Consider the following 15000-nt stretch of genomic DNA (forward strand, 5'->3'; position numbering starts at 1 on the left):
AGATAGGTTTAATTCAATTAGAGATAGGTTCAATTCAATTAGAGATAAGTTCAATTCAATTGAAGATAGGTTCAATTTAATTAAAGATAGGTTCTATTCAATTGTACCGATCTTTAAATAATTAAAGATAGGTACAAATAATTGGGCCTATCTTCAATTGAATTGAACTTAACGTATTTCTATACCTACATGTATATATATATGTGTGTCTCAATTTTGAATACGTAATGATTTAACAAATCTAGTACGAAATCAAAAAAAGTAATGAAATCACCCTGTACAGCCTTTATTTCTCGGGCACGGGTTGTTACATGTACATGTACATACCAATTTAAAACAAGAAATATCTTTAAAAAAGATAAACGGCATAGTTTTAATGTTGGTGGTTATAATGTAAAACTACTGGTGAAATAAATTAACGAACTACGATGTAATTAATAAATGCGCAGTTTCAGCACGGATAACAAAATTATATCAGTTTGAATCATTTTTGGTGATAATAAGACTACAAATGTGTCATTTGAATAGATGCATCCACTTATTCAGCTTGCATTCAATTTAAAAGGGACATCACGGTAAAAACGTTGCAATTTTCAGTGAATGTACGCGTTTTGTTCCTTTCCAGTTATGTTTCTGTGCTGTTCCAATGTTCACAGTCAATCCCTATGTCCAGCTTGACCACTCGATTTAGTTGGGAATCCCCCTCTAAATTTAGCGCGGAAATTATTTTTAGATCATTACGTGACTGTTTTGAAATCGTGGCAACACAAACACACGATAGTTTACAAGGCGATATCTATATTCCATCTGGGTTAGTTGGATAACGATATTATACACAGTGGTTTAAATGTTAAATAACACGTTCTGGAAATATTACGGCACACATATTTATGTGTAAACAAGATAATTCAACGAATTACAGTCCCCCACCGGGTTGTTATCTCGAGATCTTTATAGTGTAGGAGATAGAGCCCGGACAAGGTATTTGTGTAACGTAGGTCAGAGGTCAAAATATAGGTCACTGTGACCCGGTTTTGTTACGCGACACACCGCCTTCCCATAGGGAACTATACTACCAAGTACAAAGTTATAATCCTTAATAGTGTAGGAGATAGAGCCCGGACAAGCTTTTACTTAAATGTAGGTCAGAGGTCAAAATATAGCAAAATAAAGGTCACAGTGACCCAGTTTTGGTACGCGACACACCGCCTTCCCACAGGGAACTATACTACCAAGTATAAAGTTCTAATCCTTAAAAGTGTAGGAGATAGAACCTGGACAAATTTTTCTTTCTTTAATGTAGGTCAGAGGTCAAAATATAGGTCACAGTGACCCGGTTTTTGTACGCGACACACCGCCTTCCCACGGGGAACCATACTACCAAGTATTAAGTTCTAGTGCTTTATAGTGTAGGAGATAGAGCCCGGACAAGCTTTTTCTTTAATGTAGGTCAGAGGTCAAAATATAGCAAAATAAAGGTCACAGTGACCCGGTTTTGGTACGCGACACACCGCCTTCCCACAAGGAACCATACTACCAAGTATTAAGTTCTAGTCCTTTATAGTGTAGGAGATAGAGACCGGACAAACTTTTACTTTAATGTAGGTCAGAGGTCAAAAAATAGCAAAATATAGGTCACATTGACCCGGTTTTTGTACGCGACACACTGTCTTCCCACAGAGAACAATACTACTAAGTATTAAGTTCTAGTGCTTTATAGTGTAGGAGATAGAGCCCGGACAAGCTTTTTCTTTAATGTAGGTCAGAGGTCAAAATATAGGTCACAGTGACCCGGTTTTTGTATGCGACACACCGCCTTCCCACAGGGAACCCACACACTAAGTATGAAGTTCCAGTGTCTTATAGTATGGGAGATAGAGCCCGGACAAATAGTGTGCGGAAGGACGGACGGACGGACGGACAGACGGACAGACGGACAGACGGACGGACACAACGCAAACCTATAGTCCCCCCCCCCCCCCCCCCCCCCCCCCCCCCCCCCGGATTCCGGTGGGGGACTAATAAGTGTAAACACTGTTCATATAGTATAGTGACAGTAGCGATGTACTGGTACAGACTGTATTTGTGTAAATATTACCGAGATTATCATGACCTACTATCAAACAATCAAGCAGAATACGAGCGGCGTCCGTATTACTGCTGTTTTCATGTTTGAACTGTTACAATCTATTGTACTGCTTCCCAAGGTTAATTCTAGGATTGTGTTTGACCCATTTTCCTATTATTCTCTTCATTGCGGAAGCTGTTATAGTTTTCAACCGCAGTCGATTCACATTGGAAGCCATTTTTGTAGTAGTAATACCACGTGATTTGCCGGTTAATACAAAAATGGATTACAACCTATGTCCTACAAGCGGAATACAACAAAGTCCGTATCATTTCGTTCCGTTTGAAATAACTAAAACTATTTTGTATCAACCTTTAGGCAGCCATTTTTAAAAACGACTAGAAAAGTGCTAGGCCTACAACGACATGGGCATGTATTTTGTGTGTTCTACACCGTATTATACTATATATTTGTGTCTGTGACATACATATGGGACATATATTGCATACATGATACGTAGACATCGTTGTAATGACCTGTCAACCTCTTGAGTGTTTTTTCAAGCATATTTCGTTGCGCCCGGATTTCGGGCGGAAACTGCATCAGAGAATTACTGCTTCGGAAATAAGAGGTCGCAGTCGGCAAAATAATATCCGATAGAAAAAGAGCCGACCAGCGGCCTCTTGTGTTATAGGAGTAAACTCGCGCTATTCGACTTCGACACGATCATTGAAAACTGCAAACGTGAAAATGACGCAGCTTAAACATAGAATGCGGAAGTAAATCAACAAGAGAATAGGTAAGACAAATCCAGTCGCTGTGCTTCTTAATTTCCTACTCTTTAAATATATATTTTTGATTAATGTTGATTTGATGTTTTGTTCTTGACAATTAAAATGCTGAAATGTGACCGGTGAAAGGGATTAGGAAAATTCACCAACGACTAAATTAGATCGAGTGTTGTGTTTACGGTGGAACTAAGCAAAACCTCGAAATTGACCTCGTCTAGATTAATCCAAACTTGAATGTTCATTATCCACTCCGTAAACTCCGTTTCATGAACATCTAATTTTCATTAGATTGCATCTAGATATTAAGGTGATCAAATTACATCTTCTCAGAAGAAACCCAATCAGTTTTTGGAAAACCATCAACTTGCTCTGCTCAACTGAATTGGGGGGTAACGGGAATTTTCGTACCGATCCATTTTCTGTACGTGTATACGCATGCGCGGTTGCTAAGGGGCGTTCCTAATATAATGATCTACATATTTACCGGTATATTTTGATAGTACAGCAGTGTATAATAGACAGAAAAGAAGAAATCAGGGGGGGGGGGGGGGGGGGGGGGGGGGCAGAAGGAGTTTTGTACAGTTTTGTTTCTCCAGGTAATACCGGCCACGTACTATGTAGTAATTAATGACCCGTGACACGCGACTATTCAATGCAGCCCCATGCTGTGTTGATCTAACGGTACGGGTCATGGACGTAATTGTCGCAACAAAACTTATTTTGAAGTCATCACTGAGTAAAGGGTAAAAAGGTTAAGATTTTTGCGCTGCTCTACGAAATAAAGGCCTTAAATTTTAAACGTTAAAAACAACTGTTATCGGTAATGTACGAAAAGCAGTACTGCCGTCAATTATATATTTAAATGTATTTAAACTTTATAAGTGCGTTAACTATGTAGACAGTGTATTTGCACTTTTAATAAATACGTGTAATTAGAAATTACATTAAAAGTTAAGACTGCATTTTCTTGGTGTACATGTTGATCGTGAGCGTTAGTTAAATATTGAAGGAATTTACTTTTCATTATATTTTAGTAACCATAATTATTTGTTTACATCGTTCCTTTTTCAAAAGGTAATTAACAGTATATGAATTGATTAGTGATGCCAACTAACTCACTTTACATGTATAATTATTATATACGGACTTGGGGAGAAAATACGTATATTGCAGGCGTAATAAAGTTATTTCTTGTAGAATTCTTATAAACGTACTTTGGGAGAAAATACGTATATTTCGAGCATGATAAAGTTAATTTTTGTATAATTATTATATACGGACTTGGGGATAAAATACGTATATTTCAGGCGTAATAAAGTTATTTATTGTATAATTCTTATAAACGGACATGGGGAGAAAATACGTATATTGCAGACGTTATAAAGTTATTTCTTGTAGAATTCTTATAAACGTACTTTGGGAGAAAATACGTATATTTCGAGCATAAAGTTAATTTTTGTATAATTATTATATACGGAATTGGGGATAAAATACGTATATTTCAGACGTAATAAAGTTATTTATTGTATAATTCTTATAAACGGACTTCGGGAGAAAATACTGTACGTATATTTCAGGGGTAATAATGTTATTTCTTGTTTAATTCTTATAAACGTACTTTGGGAGAAAATAGGTGTATTTGTAATTCTTATATAACGTCAGAAACATATATACAGAGAGATTAGTAACATCGCTATTTCCCCGTACACATAGTGGCTCCCTTTATTCGTGACCACTCAAGCATATCCCTTATCGAGAGCGTCCTGTCTCCTATCAAACACACGCGAGCGCAGGTAAATCGGGCTATGCGCATGTGTGTATCGCAGTATTGGAACTTATTCGACATGTTCTGGTTAATCCGCCATTACGTCAGACCAAAACATCGTCATTTTAAATAGACACAGAAAGCACATCGTTTTATTTTGGCCACTACAAAAGTTACCACATTAACCAAAAACTATCAAACTTATGGGATATAGTCTTATTGATCATGCATATTGTTGTCATTTATCCGTATTTTCGAAAATCCATTGGGTCCTATTCGACATGTCCAAGTTTGTAATTAAGCCGCCATTACGTCAGACCAAAACATCGTCAATTTTAAACGCACACAAAAAGCACATCGTTTTATTTAGGCCACTACAAAAGTTACCACATTAACCAAAAACTATCATTCTTATGGGATATAGTCTTATTGATCATGCACATTGTAGCCATTTATCCGTATTTTCTAAAAATCCATTGGGTTCTATTCGACATGTCCAAGTTTTGTAATTAAGCAGCCATTACGTCCGACCAAAACATCGTCAATTTTAAACGACACAAAAAGCACATTGTTTTATCTAGGCCACTACAAAAGTTACCACATTAACCAAAAACTATCATACTTATGGAATGTGGTCTTGATTATCATGCACATTGTTGTCATTTATCCGTATTCTCGAAAACCCCATAGGGACTTTTCGAAAATTGGAGATTCCCGCCGATCTTTCCTGCGTTGTGCTTGACTTTCATACTCAAAATACAAACACTTGGACAGCAAATTGTGATATATTTCATATTGATGACACTTCTGCACTTTGATATTAATAAAATTAAAGCACATAATTGGATCTTGGTGATGATTTCAAATAGAAATTATCGATAATTATGTGTCTGGTTTTCAAGTTTTCTCCAATATGGCGTCTAGTGAAGACTGAACCGAGCGACCGCAAAGGATTGTGGGAAGGTCAGGGGCCACTATGTAAACACAAGGGCAAATAGAGAGCTGCCAATCTCTCTGTATATATGTCTCTGATAACGTACATAGTTTTAAAGTTTGAGCAGTTCAATCACCAGTGACCATGCCTGCGGCAAGGTACCCGAGGTTGGCACGGCGCCACAGGACACTCACTAGTTAGCCTAGCTGCGATAACGTAGCTCTAACGACCCTAAAGGTCCTTGGTTGTTTTTCTATTTACAATTTACATTGTTATAACCTTTCCGCAAAAATCAAACCTCCGACTTTCTCCTATTGGGCGAACCAGAATACGGGCATGTTAAATAAGTCTATAGCCGATTTTAATACATTTATCAGGTATGGCAACGGAGTTATAACGTTACAATTAATTCTGTCATAATGCATTATATTCTATTTGATTTGCAGGAGATTGATAAATAATTGCTATATTTATTTTTAAGTCGTTAATTGTACTAGAATACTAAAACAATATATTTTTGCCTCTGATTGTACGTTATCTAGCGAGTGTCTAGCTAGATTAGCCGAACACGCGGGTTTGTCACTCATTAAAACTATTTATATTGTAAAAAAAATAATGTTAGTATTTAACTTGGAATGTATGATTTTCGTATTTATTTTAGAACTCAAAGTTTACGATGTTATTAAACGTTCTAATTACGGAACTGAAACTGTAACTGAAGGAATAATCGTAACTGATGAAATAGTAAGTTTTTATTTGTATTTTATTCCGGGTTGCAATATGTTATATATCAATTAACAGGGACATGTCAAGTTGTTATGTAAACCAATACAATTACCGGTCACACCGCAGGTGGGCGGCGCTCCGGGATTAATTTGTCAGATCACAGGTAGATATAAAATGGCCTGGACAATGAAGTGATCACCTAAGGCTGGATTCAGTAACAAAATACAATAATATACACTCGTCCGATCGAAGTGAAATTTTGCATGGTGTTAGATAAATATATAATCTGTATGTTACAGAAAAAATAAAAAATAAATATAAATCAACGGCTTCCTGGGCGTGTAAAAACCTCCCTGGACACTCATGTGCCAACCGCAGCCGTAATACAGGGCAACTTCATCGTAACTTCGTAAGATTTAATGGCAAAATTTAGTATTATGCAATCGCCTGATCGAAGTGAAATTTTGCACGATGTTAGATAAAAGAATAATCTGTATGTTACAGAAAAAATAATCAAGAAATATAAATCAACGACTTCCTGGGCTTGTACAAACCTCCCTGGTACTCATGTGCCGAGCGCAGCCGTAATACAGGCCATCTTCATCGTAACTTCGTAAGATTTAATGGCAAAATTTAGTATTATGCGATCGTCTGATCGAAGTGAAATTTTACACGATGTTAGATATAGGTATAATCTGTATGTTACCGAAAAAAAAAAAAATAAATCTTCAATAACGGCTTCCTGGGCGTGTCAAATACGCCCCGGACACTCAAATGCACGCTTTAATGCACCTTCAGTGGTGCATTTCCGTATTATAAAATCATTTGATCGAAGTGAAATTTTGCATGGTGTTAGATAATGATGTTATTAATATGTTACAGAATTTTTTTTTTTTAAATCTTCATTAACGAATTCCTGGGTGCGCCCGACACCCGAGTGCACGCTGCACTGCAACTTCAGAGGTGCATTTCCATATTATGTAATCATTCGATCGAAGTGAAATTTTGCATGGTGTTAGATAATGGTCTCATAAGTATGTTACAGAAAAAAATATTAAAAAATCTTCATTAACGAATTCCTGGGCGTGCAAAATGTCCCTGGACACTCCCTGGTCACTCATTAGGTACACCGACAGATGGTCGTCGTCAGAGCTACGATTCCCTCCCATTGCTCGTAATGTAGCAAAACAGTGAACCTCGAAAATGCTACAAATAGCGGATATCGTTTAATTTTGGAGTAATAGTTCGTATAATTAAACATTTCTAATACAATTTTGCAATGTATTGGTCTACCGTCTAATCTAGAAATCTTTAATTCGCATATTCTGATATCATACTGCTCGGAGTTGTCTCCGTGATCCGCCATGATACTCCTCGAAGAACTCTCGCGAGGATTCTAACCCAAATATGGAACCCGTGATCCATATATGGATGAAGCTACTACGATAAATAAATACATAATCAGAGATATTTAACCACGCTTTTGTAACTCTTGTGAAGAAAGCGAATCTTACTTTGCGTAATTAAATAATTTCAGAATGAATTGACCTTACTTACCGAGATATATTACTCCGAATCTGTTTTTCTGTTGAAATCTCGCGGAAACCTCATTAGCATCAATTTATTTTGATTTCCTTATAAGGAAATTGACCTTTACACTTGTATCAAAGATGGCGGTATATTTGAACTGATATCTCCGTGTGTCTTGCCCGTTTTGGATTTTACTATTCATTGTCAAACATTTGAAGTAATGTGCAGGTTTGTTGCTTGAATATTCATAATAGATACCAGAATCATCAATTTACATGTGTTTTTTTTTATCCGAGAAATATTTTACCACTGCTAATACTGCCCGATGTAAATCGCATCGGGGCTTGCTACACTATCGGCAATGGGAGGGACTTCATACCCTGCCGGAGAGCAGTGTAGGCAGGGTATGAATATTCGTTCTATAGTTAGCCTAGTACACACTGAAAGGTAAACAAAATCACGGGGCGTGCGAACACCTCGCGGGACACCCTGCAATGTAACTTTGACGGTACATTTATATAATATGCACTCGTGCAATCAAGGTCAACTTTTGCATGGTAATAGGCTCAATTTGCATTTGTATGATACAGAAAAAATAATTCTAAAATATCATTTAATGAGTTGCGGGGCGTGCAAAAACAATCACAGGACACTCATTCCTCACAGGACACTCGTATGTTTATGGCACCGTAACTTCGTGTTCGCCGGTACATTTGTATAGTATGCATTCGTTATATCACAGTCAAATTTTACATGTTAATAGGTTAGATATTCATCTGTATGATACAGAAAAAATAATTCTAAAATATCATTTAATGAATTGCGGGGCGTGCAAAAACACTCACAGGACACTCATTCCTCACAGGTCACATTCCTCGCAGGACACTCACAGTTTTATGGCACTGTTACTTCGTCTTCGCCGTTACATTTGCATGTTATGCACCCGTCCAATCAAAGTCAAATTTTGCATGTTATTAGGTTTAATATTCATCTGTGTGATACAGAAAAAAATAATTTTAAAATATCGTTAAATGAATTGCGGGGCGTGCGAAAACCTCACAGGACACTCGCATGTGCACTGCACCGTAACTATGTCGTTAAAAATGCATAATATGCACACGTCCAATCAAAGTCAAATTTCTCATGTTAATGGGTTCGATGTTTACGAAAGCCGGTTGGGACCATTTTTGTAGAAGAAAATAAAAAAAAATTCGCGTTATTACGCGAAACTAACGCGTTATATCGCGTAATTACGCGAAACTAACGTGTTATATCGCGAAACTTTCGCGTTATTACGCGAAACTAACACGTTATTACGCGAAACTAACGCGTTTTATCGCGAAACTTTCGCGTTATTACGCGAAACTAACGCGTTATATCGCGAAACTTTCGCGTTATTTCGCGAAACTTACGCGTTATCACGAATATATATTGATAGTTATAAGAAGTATCGGCTACTTTTGAAGAGTATTGACATGAGGCACGACAGTTTAGTGAGTTTTTATTTTGAGCTTAGCCTCCTATCCCAAGCTGAAATTTTGAGTTTTTTTTAACAATAGTGGATAGTGCTGTTTTAAGCAATTCAACACGTAAACGAACTTTGAAACGATAGTGTTTAACAATAAGGAAATTAGTTCTCGGATATATACGATGTTGCATTATTCATTCTCAAAGAATTACAAAATTCTGGACAGAAAAAAAATCTTGGTTCTCGCCCTCCATCTTTACAGTCAGTATCTGATACTCTAAAAAACATTTCATCGTCTGATATAACCTGCTGCGTATTATAACGCAAAAGTTTCGTGATATTATACAATTATCGACCTGTTTTCAGGTAAATATGATGATTTATAAACAACTCGAGAAAATGATATTTCCCGAGGCCGAAGGTCATCGTATTCACCTGAAAACAGGTTGATAACTGCTTTATTATATGACAAAACTGCAACATTTTCATATTACAGAATGATTATCATTACCTGTCATAGGATTGAAAAAATAATAGTGATCGACTGGAGAAAGGTTCAAAATGACATTTAAAAAGTCAAAGTCAACAATGAATTTAAACTTCATTATTTATTATTGCTTAAAATTCAACAAAATGTAAATGCTAAAACATCTAAAAATTCAGTCTATTAAACTCTGTCCAGGAGTACATACCTGCACGTACATGTAAGTATACATTTGTGACGACACGGATAGTTGGACATTCCCTTGTTACTATATTTGGGTGTGTAATCGAGTTGTTGGATTGTTATGTCACCCTGGATTTGACGTCACGGATTGCGGGAGAGTCCCTGTTATTATATTTGGGTGCGTATTCGAGTTATTGGGTGGTTGTATCACTCTGTAGCGAGAGAGGGTACGGACAAAAGCCCCCCCCCTAGACATTAGCCCCTAGGACAAAAGCCCCTTCATACTAATCAAAAAGTGGACAAAAGCTCCTTTATATAAAAAAAATTAATTAATTTCAATATATGTACATTTTCATTGATGTTGTATTCTTATGAAAAGAAATATATCATTAATGTCTTCATGTGTATCAACAGTGAAATGTCTTTATTTGCACAGGTATCAATTTGTTTTTTTATATGATTTCTTTGATTTTAATCATTCCTAAAATTAAAATGATTACAAGACAGAGCAACATGTTTGGTAAGGCAGTCATTATATTATAACTTGAGACACAGATACTGAAAAAGGAGATGTTTTAGGAACCTGATGGCACCATGTAATCGATGATTATTGATAAAATACTATTAAAAAATACAGATTTACTAATAGTATATAACGTATACCAACTAAATTTATATAGAAGGGGCTTTTGTCCGGGGGATGGGGGTAAGGGACGGGGGTGTTTTGTCCTACACTGAGGCACGGATTCGGGGTTGATAATAATATTTGATCAAAGGGATAATGTTTAGAATTGCCCAATCTGGAAAGGGAGGAAATCACAGTCATATAATAATATTTCGCGTAATAACGCGTTAGTTTCGCGTAATAACGCGTAAGTTTCGCGATATTACGCGTTAGTTTCGCGTAATAACGCGTTAGTTTCGCGAAATAACGCATTAGTTTCGCGTAATAACGCGAAACTACGCGAAATTTTTTTTATTTTTTTCTACGAAAAATCAAATACTCTTCATAGATGGAAGGGTCTTAAGGTGCTTTACCAAAATTGTGAATTTCATGACCCTGGGGTCTCACGTTTGCCCCTGGGGAGGGGGGTAAACTTTACTATAGTTGATATAGGGAAATCACATTTTTGACTATTATTTGTTGGATTTGTATTGGAATTCATTCTAACTTGGTTCAAATTATCAGCATGGGATTACAGTTTGATGTTATGTACATGTTGGCCCTGGTTGACCCCCAGGGGCTGGTGGGCGGGGCCAAAAAGGGTCAAATTGACTGAAATTTCAAAAATCTTCTTCTCTACTCTCAGATATGTTAGAATCAAATACTCTTCATAGATGGAAGGCTCTTAAGGTGCTTAACCAAAATTGTGAATTTCATGACCCTGGGGTCTCACGTTTGCCCCTGGGTAGGGGGTAAACTTTACTATAGTTTATATAGGGAAATCACATTTTTGACTATTATTTGTTGGATTTGTATTGGAATTCATTCTAACTTGGTTCAAATTATCAGCATGGGATTACAGTTTGATGTTATGTACATGTTGGCCCTGGTTAACCCCCATGGGCTGATGGGCGGGGCCAAAAAGGGTCAAATTGACTGAAATTTCAAAAATCTTTCTCTATACTCTCAGATGTGTTAGAATCAAATACTCTTCATAGATGAAGGGGTCTTATGGTGCTTTACCAAAATTGTGAATTTCATGACCCTGGGGTCTCACGTTTGCCCCTGGGGAGGGGGTAAACTTTACTATAGTTTATATAGGGAAATCACATTTTTGACTATTATTTGTTGGATTTGTATTGGACTTCATTCTAACTTGTATCAAATTATCAGCATGGGATGACACTTTGATGGTATGTACATGTTGGCCCTAGTTGACCTCCAGGGGCTGGTGGGCGGGGCCAAAAAGGGTCAAATTGACTAAAATTTCAAAAATCTTCTTCCCTACTCTCAGATATGGTAGAATCAAATACTCTTCATAGATGGAAGGGTCTTAAGGTGCTTTACCAAAATTGTGAATTTCATGACCCTGGGGTCTCACGTTTGCCCCTGGGGAGGGGGTAAACTTTACTATGGTTTATATAGGGAAATCACATTTTTGACTATTATTTGTTGGATTTGTATTGGAATTCATTCTAACTTGGTTCAAATTATCAGCATGGGATTACAGTTTGATGTTATGTACATGTTGGCCCTGGTTGACCCCCAGGGGCTGGTGGGCGGGGCCAAAAAGGGTCAAATTGACTGAAATTTCAAAAATCTTCTTCTCTACTCTCAGATATGTTAGAATCAAATACTCTTCATAGACTGACCCCATTAGGACTGATGGGTGGGGCCAAAAAGGGTCAATTTAGTTTGCCGAAATATTTCAAATCTCAGGTGACCGTTAAGGCCTGTTGGGCCTCTTGTATAATATTTTAGTCGATATTCCTTATATCATTATTTATTGGTACGAAAATTCCCTGGAACGAAAACGATTTAGTACGAAAATACCCGGTACGAAAACGATTTAGTACGAAAATTCCCGGATTCAATTGGGGTATAGTTTAATTTTGTTACTAAAAATAGCTAAAATCACTCTAATGTGAACGGTTTTTTTTTTTTAAAGAAATCGTCCACATCACATTTATTTAGTGATAAAACACCATACAAATGTAAAAATCAAAATCATTTGAACGGTGGAAGATAAACGTCTCTGCAAAAATTGATGCAATACTACCGGTCAGGGACCTATATACTAAATTAATATAGGTTTCTGCTTCCAGTAGAGTAACATCAAGTTTCTAAGTAGACAAAGCTTTCTGTAAACATTTTTTAGTAAAATATTATTTACCTTGTCAGAAATTAATGCACCATTTAATAATATAATGCAAATTCACGTATTATGCCAGTTGGGGAACGTTGTTACTGAAAATAGCCAAAATCGCTTAAACAGTAAATTTTGCAATATATTATACATATATAAAGGCTCATTAAATTACAACAAAGGTAAAAATTATTTTACTAAAAGATCTCTTAGCTGAAAGCATTGATGTTACTCTATAAGAAGTATTTTGTCCGGCGTCGTGCGTCGTAAACAATTTACATTTTCAACTTCTTCTTAAAAACTGCTGAACTAAATTCAATGAAATTTTACAGGAAGCTTCCATGGCTGAGGGTGAACCAAAATTGTGAATTATATGGTCCCCACCCCCCAGGGGCCTGAGGGGCGGGGCCAAAAAGGGTCAAATTGACTAAAATTTCAAAAATCTTCTTCTCTACTCTCAGGTATGGTAGAATCAAATACTTTTCATAGATGGAAGGGTCTTATAGTGCTTTACCAAAATTGTGAATTTCATGACCCTGGGGTCTCACGTTTGCCCCTGGGGAGGGGGTAAACTTTACTATAGTTTATATAGGGAAATCACATTTTTGACTATTATTTGTTGGATATCTATTGGAATTCATTCTAATTTGGTTCAAATTATCAGCATGGGATTACAGTTTGATGTTATGTACATGTTGGCCCTGGTTGACCCCCAGGGGCTGGTGGGCGGGGCCAAAAAGGGTCAAATTGACTGAAATTTCAAAAATCTTCTTCTCTACTCTCAGATATATTAGAATCAAATACTCTTCATAGATGGAAGGCTCTTAAGGTGCTTTACCAAAATTGTGAATTTCATGACCCTGGGGTCTCACGTTTTCCCCTGGGGAGGGGGTAAACTTTACTATAGTTTATATAGGGAAATCACATTTTTGACTATTATTTGTTGAATTTTTATTGGAATTCATTCTAACTTCGTTAACATTATCAGCTTGGGATGACAGTTTGATGGTATGTACATGTTGGCCCTGACTGACCCCCAGGGGCTGATGGGCAGGGCCAAAAAGGGTCAAATTAACAGAAATTTTAAAAATCTTCTTACAGCCCAAATAAGGTAGAATTAAATACTCTTCACAGATCGAAGGGTCTTAAGGTGCTTTACCATAATTGTGAATTTCCTAGCCCTGGGGTCTTGCGTTTGCCCCATGGGAGGGGATAAACTTTGCTATAGTTATAGGGAAATCACATTTTTGACTATCATTTGTTTTATTTGTTTTGAAATTCATTCTTTCATTCAAATTTACTGAAATATTTCAAAAATCAGGTGACCGTTAAGGCCCATGGGCCTCTTGTTGGTACTTTACAACTTTCAAATAATTTTTACTTTTGCCTTTGTATGATGTCTCATGACTAAGTAAATGCAATTTGGACGTAAACTTTTAGCTCACTTGGTCTGAAGGACTATGTGTACGGTAAATATAAGCTTATACCATACCGGTGTCCTATAAAATTCTGATCCCCATGAAATACAGACCCGGGTCAGTATTTTATGCCGGTGTAGTATGGTATTTTGACCCCCATGGTAAATTGACCCCAGGGTCAAAATACCATTATGGTAAAATGACCCCCCCAATGGTAAAGTGACCCCCCCATATTAGAGTCACTAAAAACATGATTTTCATATATCATTTAACATATTTTCATTAAAACAATATTGTATCATTATAAAAAGTACAAATTTCAATGGGTAGGTTGACTAAAGAGTGAAATATAGGTGAATAGTTGATGGAGAACATCAATGGAGAACAAAAGCTTTTTTATCATTAATTTTGTTAATGTTAAGTGACTTATTTTCACAAAACCTTTATCAGTATACATCAAAATAAATTCTATAAATTACAAGAACAACAAAATTGGTCTTACTTTGATGAGTCGTTTATGCTTTGGGGGGGGGGTCACTTTACCATGGCCATGGTAAAGTGACCCCCCCCCCCCCCCCCCCCCCCTCCCGCCCCTCCATACACACCTACTAAAATAACAATATTTTATTTGTTTTACTTCCATTCATTATAATATACATAAATAAAGTCAAGAAAATATTGGTCTTGGGGTAGGTGATTTTGATGAGTTATTGTAGAGAGGTTGGGAGAGGGGAGTCACTTTACCATGATTATAGTGAAAATATTTTTTTGTGGATTTAATTTTTTTCACTTAATATTTTTCATTAAACCTCAATTCATTAAT

The 15000-nt window shown here is 36.7% G+C and overlaps 1 protein-coding gene across 2 annotated transcripts in view; it reads left to right on the top strand.

The window, feature by feature from the left end:
- Positions 1–2448: 2448 nt before the first annotated feature.
- LOC117344563 overlaps positions 2449–15000 on the top strand; it is a 45139-nt gene continuing 32587 nt past the window's right edge. For both annotated transcript variants that reach the window (XM_033907355.1, XM_033907356.1), the window contains exon 1: positions 2449–2867. The gene's annotated coding sequence lies outside the window, so the exon portion shown is untranslated. The remainder of the gene's footprint in view (positions 2868–15000) is intronic.

The sequence above is a fragment of the Pecten maximus genome, chromosome 16 (assembly GCF_902652985.1).
Source record: "Pecten maximus chromosome 16, xPecMax1.1, whole genome shotgun sequence".
In the NCBI taxonomy this organism is placed as follows: domain Eukaryota; kingdom Metazoa; phylum Mollusca; class Bivalvia; order Pectinida; family Pectinidae; genus Pecten; species Pecten maximus.